General features: G+C 37.2%; 1 pseudogene; it reads left to right on the forward strand.

Annotated features, from left to right (window-relative positions):
- The first annotated feature begins 4422 nt into the window (after positions 1–4422).
- LOC103609411 lies at positions 4423–4798 on the forward strand (annotated as a pseudogene).
- Positions 4799–7597: the final 2799 nt, after the last annotated feature.

Raw genomic sequence — 7597 nt, forward strand, 5'->3', positions numbered from 1 at the left:
AATAAGTTCTAGTGGTGTATAGTAGTGCTAGACAACTATAATTAACAACTTATTCTATGTTCTCAAATGGCTAGAAGAAAGAGGAGATCAAATGTTCTCATCACAAAGAAATGATAACATTTTACAATGATTACTATGCTAATTACCCTAATTTGATCATCACACATTGCATACATGTATTGAAATATAACTCTGTATAACTGTGGCCCTCACAATATGTACAATCAATACATTTCAACTGAAAAAATAAACTCTTTTTGAAAAGATTGTAAAATTTATATGGAAAAGCAAAAAAATTACAATAATTAAAACAATTTTTTTTTTTTTTTTTAAAGATGACCGGTAAGGGGATCTTAACCCTCGACTTGGTGTTGTCAGCACCACGCTCAGCCAGTGAGCGAACCGGCCATCCCTATATGGGATCCGAACCCGTGGCCTTGGTGTTATCAGCACCGCACTCTACCGAGTGAGCCACAGGCCGGCCCCAAAACAAGTTTTTAAAAGGAGAAAAAAGTAGGGCTAGCCAGTTAGTTCACTTGGTTAGAGCACGATGCTGATAACACCAAAGTTAAGTGTTTGTATCCTCGTATAAGCCAGCCATCAAAGAAAGGGGGGCGGGGGGGTAGGGAGAAGAAGGAGAGGAATCAGTCTATCTAACTTCAAGACTTTTTATATATAATCAATACAGTGTGTTATTAGCAGAGGGATCGGCATACAGAGCAAAGGAACAGAATAGGGAACCCTGAAAGAGATCCACACAAATATGACCAACTGACTTGACAAGACTGCAAAAGCAATTGAATGGAGGAAAAGTAGCCCCTATAACAAATGGAGCTGGAATGATTAGACACCCGGGGAGAGGGGGAGGAAAGAAACTCAACCTAAGTCTCACACCTTCCACAAAAATTAACTCAGGATCTAAGGCTAGGCAAAATGTTCTCGGACTTGATATCAACAGACAATCCATAAAAGAAAAAATTGATAAATTGGACTTAAAAATTTAAAACTCTATAAAAGACCCTTTTAAGAAAATACAAAGAAAAGCTATAAATAGTGGTAAAATAGATGCAAACCACATATCCAACAAAGAATCATAATCTAGAATATATGAAGTACTCTCAAAACTCACCATCAAAAAAACAAATAATCTATTTAAAACATGGGCAAAAAACATGAACAGATATGTCACAGAAGATATATAGATGGAGATAGCACATAAAAAGATATTAAACATCATTATCCACTAGGGAAATGATAGAGGAATGCAAAGTGTTACTGTTTGGCAGATTTTTTAATTCTAAAAATGCAGCTAGTAAATGAAAATACTAAATGCATACGAGGGCCGGCCCGGTGGCGCACTGCTACAGTGTGCCGCTTGGGAAGCGCGGCAGCGCTCCCGCCGAGGGTTCGGATCCCACATACAGACCGGCCGCTCACTGGCTGAGCGAGGAGCGGGAGCAACACCGAGGGTTGCGATCCCGTTGCCGGTCCCGGTCCGGTACGGGCGCGACACTGAGGGTTGCGATCCGTTGCTGGTCACGAAAAAAGACAAAAAGAAAAAAAATAAATAAATAAATGCATACGACCCAGCAAGTATACTTCAGGGCATTTATCTCAGAGAAATGAAACTTACATTTATACAAAAACCTGTACATGGATGTTTATAACAACATTATTCATCATAGTTCCAAACTGGAAATAACCCAGATTCACCTTCAATAGGTGAATCCTTAAACAAACTGTGATACCTACATGCCATGTGATATTTCTCAGCAATAAAACAGAATCATCAGGGAATTAAGCTGAGTGAAAAAAAGACAATCCCAAAAAGTTGTGTATGATTTCATTTATATAACATGCTTGAAATTACAAAATTATAGTACTGGAGAATAACTAGTGGTTGTCAGGGGTTAAGGAGAGGGTAGGTGCAGGACAGAAGTGGGAGCAGATTGTAAAAGTGTGGCATAAGGCTTCCCTATGGTGATGGGAATGTTCTGTATCTTACTGTATCAATGTCAATAACCAGGTTAAGATATTGTACTATAGTTTTGCAAGGTGTTACTACTGGGAAAAACTGGGTAAAAGGGACCTAGGATATCTCTGTATTATTTCTTACAAATGCATGTGAATCTATAATTATCTCGAAATGAAAAATTTAATTAAAAATAAAGAAAAAAACATTGATGGATGTACATCAAAGGGGCATAGGAACCAAGTGAAAAAGCTCCCCAAGGTCAGAACTGGAACAATTTTGGACACAAATAGTGTTGGATTATAACCTAAAGTTTAAAATAAACATCCATGAATACATACTGATATAAGTAAATGATTGAAAATATTAATAAATGGGGGAGAATAGATAAATATCCCATGCAGAAAAACTCTAATTATGTAGAAACTCTGCCCTTAAGGAGAGGGAGCATAATCCCCACTCCTTCAGTGTTTGCTGCACACGATGATTTCCATCTAAATATTACAGTATAGAAAGGGGATTTTTTAAAAAGAGTACCTTTACCATGGAGAAACCTGATGAACAATTCTTCAAATATGTGATCAAAGTCAACATCAACAGTCATACGTAATGTTGGTAGCATTCGCCCTTGATACGATGTAACGAAAATGCACTTTTCCTCTGTAATCTTCTTCCCCAAAACCTACAACTCCATTCTAATCATGTAAGATATTATTAATAGGGAAAACTGTTTGGGAAGGGTATACAGAACATATGGGAAAGGTAATGGACATTCCATTTTCATTACATCATATCAAGGATATATGGGAATACTCTGTACTATCTGCTCAATTTTGTGTAAAACTAAAACTGTTCTAAAATAGTTTTTTCTTACAAAGCTAAACATAGTCTTACCACATGATCCAGAAATCACACTCCTAGCTACTTACACAATTGAGTTGAAAATGTATGCCCACACAAAAACCTTCACATGAATGTTTATGTCAAATTTATTCATAATTTCCAAAACCTAGAAGCAACCAAGATGTCCTTCAGCAGGTAAATAAACAAACTATGGTACATCCATACCATGGAATATTACTAAGAAAAAGAAATGAGGTAGCAGGCCAGAAAAAGACATGGAGGAATCTTAAATGCCTATTGCTAAGTGAAAGAAGCCAGTCTGAAAAATTATCTACTGTATGATTCCAACTATTTGACACTTTGGAAAAGGCAAAACCATAGGGACAGTAAAAATATCAATGGTTGCCAAGGCTTTTGAGGAAGGAAGAAGAGGGATAAATGGGTGAAGCACAGGGGATTTTCAGGTTGGTGGAACTATTCTGTATGAAACTGTAATGGTGGATACACATCATTATGCATTTGTCAAAAACCCATAAAACTGGGGGCAAGCCAAACCCAGCCACACCCAGGAATGCTGCCACTGCCACCCTGGGGCCCTGCCAGGGTCCTATGGCATTGAGCCGGGGGAAGCTGAACCCAGATGGAACCAGGCACACTGTTCCTGCTGCCACCCCAGGACCCCACCAGAGCCCTGAGGCAGCACACTCCAGAATAAGAAGAAGCATCTCCTATACAATAGAAGAAGCATCTGCTATACAATAATAGTGGGGAACCTGAACACACCTCTCTCAGTACTGGAAAGATCACTAGGCAACAAATCAACAGATAAACAGTTAATCTATCAGAAGGAGAGAATAAATCTACAGTTATTAGAGAAGGGAGGGGGAGGAGGATTGGGTGAGATTGGATAAGGGGCATAAAGAATAAGTATGATTCATAACAATGAATATACTAATAAAAAAATAAAATTATACTCCACAGAGTGAACCTTAATATAAAATACAGACAACAGTTAATAATAATAATATATCAATATTGGTTCACTAATTATAACAAATGTGCCACATTAACGTAAGATGTTAATAATAGGGAAAACTGGTAAGTACATGAAATTCTATGCACTATCAGTTTAATTATTCTGTAAATCTAAAATTGTACTAAAAAATAAAGTCTATTAATTATTTATTTATAAATAAATAAAGGAAAAAAGAACAGATAGTACAAATAAAAAACACACATTGGTAAATTTAAACCCAAATATAATAAAAAATAAATTAAATGTACATGGTCTAAGCACTCCAATTAAAAGGCAGAGACTAGCAGACAATAAAAAGCAAGACCCAACTATATGTTGTCTACAAGAAACTTGCATTAAAGACACTGGATATGTTAAAAATAAAAAAATGAAAAGAGATATGCCACACAAAAACTGTTCATAAGAAAGCCAGATATATAAACATCAGACAAAGCAGACTTCAGAAAAATGCTACCAGCAGTAGAGAGAAACTTTTCATAATAATAAAGGGATCAGTTCACCAAAAAGACACAATAATCATAAATATGCAGACACCTAATAACAGGACTTTAAATACATGAAGTGGGCCACCATGGAACCTGTGAAAAAAGCTTGTGACCAAGGGAGGCAAAAAAAGAAGCAAGTATTAAAGTTCACCCTTGACTGAACCCACCCTGTAGAAGATGGAATCATGGATATCACCAATTTTGAGCAGTTTCTCCAAGAATCAAAGTGAATGGAAAAGCTGGGGATCTTGGTGGAGGGGTTGTAACCATTGAAAGGAGCAAGAGCAAGATCATGTAAATTCTGGGGTGCCTTTTTCCAAAAGGTATTTGAACTATCTCACCAAAAACGATTTGAAGAAGAATAATCTATGTGATTGGTTGCACGAAGTCACTAACAGCAAAGGGAGTTATGAATTAGGTCACTTCCAGAATAACCAGGATGAAGAAGAGGAGGAAGATTAGGATTAAAACTTACTTATCTGGAATATTTTGTATGAGTTCTTGAATAAAACTTGGTAACCAAAATGGTAATTAAATGGTAGTTTATCCTTGTATCTCTGCAGTGTGGATTGAACAGAACATTGGAAATAACAGTAAAGGGCTTCACTTGGGCTGCCACTCACTTATTTGCAATTACTGTTATTCTTAGAAATTTCTTTTTTTTTTTTTTTTTTTTTTTACCGGTAAGGAGATCGCAACCCTCAGCACGGTGTCGTCCGCACCACACTCAAGCCACTGAGCGCACCGACCATCCCTATATAGGATCCGAACCTGTGGCCTCAGCGCTGCCAGCACCGCACTCTCCCGAGTGAGCCACGGGGCCGGCTCTTACACAGCACTCTTTAATGAAATTACTATTTTACATAAGAGAACATTGAAAGTATGCCCAAAGTCAAGTGGATAGTAAATATTGGGTGGTCTGCACCACGCTCAGCCATCCTATATAGGATCTGAACCCACGGCCTCAGCACTACCAGTGCCACATTCTCTTGAGTGAGCCACAGGGCCGGCCCTTCTTAGAAATATCTGTTCTCATGGTAGTGATACCAAAATAGAAGGAGAAGGCTAAGGGAACTGACAGTGATTTGACCTTGAACAAGTAGATAAGGGTGTGGAGATGTGAGCCTTGGTTAGTCACAATTTTGTTTTTAAAAGTGTGACAGTCAATGTACACTTTTCTCAAAGATTCAGGAATACAAATGTGGGACTCCTGTCATTCATTAAAAGCAAAACAGGCAACTTCTTTCTGAGATTCTCTTGTGGGAAAATGGCAGTATCAATAAAATGCAATTTTCTGGGGCATTTATCTTATTTTCATTTTCTGATTACAAATTACTCAATGCACACAAATATGTGTGCTGATCCTTTTTCTTCCTACAGAAATAAAATGTGCTCCTTTAGCATTGCTGCATATTCTGCTACCCTTCACAAAAGGGTTTGGAGAACTACTATAAAAATCCCAGGTTTTAAATTAAGTAAATGTGTACAAAAGTGAATTTGTAAATAATTGCTTCTACAACTCTTTGCAACAAACTGTCACTTTAGCTTCCAGCACAGAGAGCTGGAGACAGGAGTAATAGAGCTTCCTGTCGTGGCCTCCTGTGTGTTTCCCAGTGATGGGAAGCCTTTGATACTGAGAGCTCTGGCGTCTTTCACGGAGGGTGGCATGAAGGAGACGTGATTGCCGAGGAGATGGGAGATACCCAGGAAATAGCTGCTTCCATGCCACTTAGGCCATGACTGAATTTAGTGTCAAAAGTCATTCTGCAAACAGAAAGTGGTGTACCTGCAAGAAACTGGGGCAGAAAATGAGGCCTCATCCTGGGATTCTGGGCCAACATGTACAGAGGCTAGAGAACTGTGAAAGGTTGTTACTAAGGCTGGGAAGATGTAATTGTTGCTAAGCATGACTTTGAAAGAGACCTTGATGCCTTATAGTGCTCTTCTGAAATCCAAACAGTACTGCAGAAATGTTTGCTGTGTTTTATAATTATGGTGTATAAAATTCATGTTTTTAAGGAGCTTGCCTACAGCTGATTTCCACACCTAAATTCTTGTGCTCTGTGAATCACATAGTCGAAATGTTCCAAGTCCTACCTTGGCTCCAATTTAAAATTTGGTGCTCCTTGGATTGAGTTTAACATGTGGAGGCTTTGCAATTTCATTTGTGGTAAAGGCTCTAGCATTTTCCCATTTCTATGCAAATTTCTTGAGGCAGAATTGTTTGCACATTTCTTCTCTGCCCTCACAGAAGGCAGGATTTCTTTCAAACTTAGCTGAGGCATCAGCTGCTCTTTGGCTATGTCCCTTACCATGATTATTAGCTATAAGTTTTTGGGTTTGCAAATTTTGCTTGTTTGTTGCATTGATGTTCCCATGTAATAATTTTTAGTTTGGCTGTAAAAAAAAAAAATTAGCCCTGGGCAGAAATTAGCATGTAAGTTTTTTTTTTAAATCAGTCTCAGATTTTAAAATTTGTAATAAATTGAAACTCATTGGTTTTTCTATGCTTTTTTGAACTCTTGTAATTGAGTTTTCATCATATTTTACATTAAAGTGGCTAACACAGAGAAAAATAATAATAAACAAGTAAATAAAAATAAAATACATAAAGTGGTCCCAGACCTGTACTAGCCAGCTGCCAAAAATATGAATAAAATAAAATACATGAAGCAAAAACTGACACAACTAAAAAAAGAAATAGACAAGTTCACTATTGTCACAGATTTCAACACTCCTGTCTCAATAATTGATAGAAATAGTAGGAAAAAAATCAGTAAGGATAAAGAAGCCTTAATACAATCGACCAATTTGACCCCACTGACATTTACAGAGCACTGCATCATATCATCAGCAGAATAAACATCATTTCAAATACACATGGAAAATTCACCAAAATAGATAATACACTGGGCCACAAAATGAGCCTCAGTAAATTTTTCTCTTTTTTTTGCAGCTGGCCTGTACAAGGATCTGAACCCTTGACCCTGGTGTTATCAGCACCACACTAACCAAGTGAACTAACCAACCAGCTCTAGTCTCAGTAAGTTTAATACCACAAAACAAGTTTCAATAAATTTAACAAAAATAGAATCACACAAATTATATTCTGGGACCCCAACAGAATTAAAATAGAAATTAATACTGGAAAGATATGTGAAATATTCCAAAATATGGGGAGACTGAACAATACATTTCTATATAATCCATAAATCAAAGAAAAAAAAATCATAAGAGAACTTAGAAAATATTTTGAACTAA

The sequence above is a fragment of the Galeopterus variegatus genome, unplaced genomic scaffold, assembly GCF_000696425.1.
Source record: "Galeopterus variegatus unplaced genomic scaffold, G_variegatus-3.0.2 Scaffold9592, whole genome shotgun sequence".
NCBI classification, from domain to species: domain Eukaryota; kingdom Metazoa; phylum Chordata; class Mammalia; order Dermoptera; family Cynocephalidae; genus Galeopterus; species Galeopterus variegatus.